This window comes from Coccinella septempunctata, chromosome 6, assembly GCF_907165205.1.
Source record: "Coccinella septempunctata chromosome 6, icCocSept1.1, whole genome shotgun sequence".
Taxonomy (NCBI): domain Eukaryota; kingdom Metazoa; phylum Arthropoda; class Insecta; order Coleoptera; family Coccinellidae; genus Coccinella; species Coccinella septempunctata.
The window spans coordinates 5,089,866-5,092,877 of NC_058194.1; the positions used below are offsets into that span (position 1 = coordinate 5,089,866).

General features: G+C 27.0%; 1 long non-coding RNA gene across 2 annotated transcripts; it reads left to right on the forward strand.

Annotated features, from left to right (window-relative positions):
• On the forward strand, positions 1-2,683 carry LOC123314919. 2 transcript variants are annotated; one of them, XR_006537882.1, is made up of 3 exons: positions 1-353; positions 530-1,325; positions 2,505-2,683. It is a non-coding gene; the product is annotated as an uncharacterized LOC123314919 (long non-coding RNA). The 2 variants fall into 2 exon arrangements; XR_006537881.1 differs by lacking the exon at positions 530-1,325.
• Positions 2,684-3,012: the final 329 nt, after the last annotated feature.

A 3,012-nucleotide genomic window follows, 5' to 3' on the forward strand; every position in this document is an offset into this window, starting at 1 on the left:
TCCTCTAATCAACTTTTAATGTGCTTTTATTTCAAGTTTGCTTCAGGTTTACTTCTTCAGAATTCACAATTTTCTTTCATAACTTCTCATAACAATCCTCTTTTTTTGCAACTCTCTCAAAACAATCATCAAAAACTATCCCGTTTCCACGGTTTCTTTCCTTCAATTTTTTTTTATCCTATCTTGATTTTTTTCATATCACTAATTTAAATTAGTCACAGAATAATTACAACAAATTTTCTTTAAATCTTTCATTTCAGCTCTTTACCCTTGACATACCTGATTGAAATAAAGTAAATAGAAACTATAGAATTTTGAATCTCAGAAATTATAATTCCTCACAGAAAAAACTGGTAAGGATTATGTATCTGAACATACATCATAATTTTGAAACCATAACAAATTCCCCAAAACAAAATACTGCAAATTCTCCTAATTGTAAATTGGGAAATTTGCAGTCTTTTGTTTTCTTTCATACCTACATAATTTTGAAGATGAAATACAAATACATTGATTTATCATCTTCTAGGATTGATACTCATAAATTTGAGAAATATGAAAAATTCCTCTCTTCAATTTAGATTCTGGATATCCCAACTCATAACTGTTCAAACCATTATCGTTTAAAATAACGAATGGTCCTTGAAATGGTAACATCAATTTTGCTGTTTGTTGTTTACGTCGATCAGTTTTTCTTAATGCTTTTACTATGACTAAATCTCCTTTTTTAAAAGTAATTTGTTTTCTAATTTTGAATTTTTGTTTTTTGATATATTTTCTGGCATTGATATATATTCGATTATTGACCTTACTAAGAATATTATTGTAATTGATAATATCTGCAATTTTCCATGGTCTTTCTGGTTCTATATTATACATTAATTTAATTGGGCTTTGTTCTGTAATATTGTTAGGAACATGATTGATATAAAATTCAATATTTTCTAATTCATCTTCCCATAAATTCTGTTTATTGTAACATGCTATTCGCATGAACTTAATTATTTCTTGTATGTATCGTTCACATGGATTACTATTTGGATGTCTTATACTGGTAAATGATAATTCAATTTTCTCGTGTTGCATAAAATTAATGAATTTCTTAGATCTAAAATAAGTAGCATTATCTAATATACATTTTCCAGGTTTTCCCACTATTTGAAAATAATTAATGAGTTTGCTTTTAAGAACTTTTACATTAATACGTTTACATGAATAGCATTTTACATATTTAGTGAAATGGTCTACTATTACCAACAAATGTTTATTACCATATCTAGAAATTACCAAGTCACTTAAAATATCCATAGACACTATCTGAAGAGGTTGGTGAGAAATTATACTTTTTGGTTCATTTTGATTGAAATAATTTTATTTTTTAGTTTTAGCAAGTTGGCATATATGACATATTCTTGTGACATGCTTAGCTAATTTATAATCTTTTTCACTTAAATAGTTTTCTCTGAATATAATCCACAATTTCCTCGCACCTATGTGACCAAACTTTTCATGTAGTTCCTTTAGAATTTTAAAACTCAAATCATTTGTGATGATATATAATTCTTTTTCTTTTAATTGCTGAACATAATACCCCTTTTTAAATTTTGATTTTTGTTTTAATTTTGAATCCAAATTTTGTTGATCTAACTTTACTAACTCACTTGAAAAAATTCCCCTGTCATTCATTAAAATGTTTAAACCAATCTGATAATTCTTAATTATTTTCTTATTTTGGGTCTGCCTACTTAGAAAATCAGCTATGATATTATTCTTTCCTGGAATATATTCTATATCAAAATCATACTCCATCAATAACAATATCCATCTATGTACTCTGGAATTACCAAATCTATTCTTCATAATATGAACTAAAGCTGAGTGATCAGTTTGAACTGTAAATTTTTTTCCCAATATATAAAATCTAAATCTTGATATTGCAAATATAATTGCACAAAACTCAAGTTCTGATATGCTATAACCCCTTTCATATGTTTTTGTTATACGAGAAATAAAACTTATGGGAACTTCTACACCGTTTTGTATCTGTATTAAAACTCCTGCCAAACGGTCTATTGAAGCATCAGTTTTTATGATAAATTTCAAATTGTAATCTGGATGAAAAATTTTCAAATTTTGGAAAAATATATTTTTAATTTCGTTGAATGAAGTCTCGTGCTGTTCTGTCCATTTCCATTGTGAATTTTTCTTTAATAAATTTAACAACATGATTTCGTGTTGTGATATATCTGGTATTAGTCTTTTGTAATAATTTATGGTTCCTAAAAAACCTCTCAAACTTTTAATATTAGTGGGTCTAGGTGAATTTTTTATGGCTTCAATTCTATCCTCATCCATACATACCCCTTCTCTATTAATTTCAAACCCTAAATATTTAATTTTATCTACAAAGAGCTCTATTTTATCTATGTTCAATTTCAAACCCTCTCTTTCTAAATTCTCTAAAATAATAGACACATGTTTAACATGATCCTCTTCTGTTTCAGAAAAAATAAGAATATCATCTATGTAATGTATACAAAATTGATCAAATTTGTCTAGTATACTATTCAGAGCTTTAACTAAACTAGAACAAGCTGATTGGAGTCCAAATGGTACAACCAAGAATTGATAAACTTGTCCATCTATCATGAATCCGGTATATTGTTGTGATTCCTTATGAAGAGGGATCAACCAAAAACTATGTAAAAGATCTAATTTAGTAAAATATTTTGCATGTGTTATTCTGCCAAAAACATGATTTATATTTATGGGAGTTTCATATTGGGGTTTCGTATATTGATTTAAATTTTTAGCGTCTAAACAAATTCTAATGTCACCTGATTTTTTTTTAACAATAACTATAGGATTTATATAACTTGTTTTGCTTTTAACTATAATTCCCTTTTGTTGAAGCTTTTCTAACTCAAATTTAACTTGCTCCCTGTAGCAATATGGAATAGGATAGTTTCTACTTTAAAATTTTGTATATTAAAAACCTCAATTTTATGCACA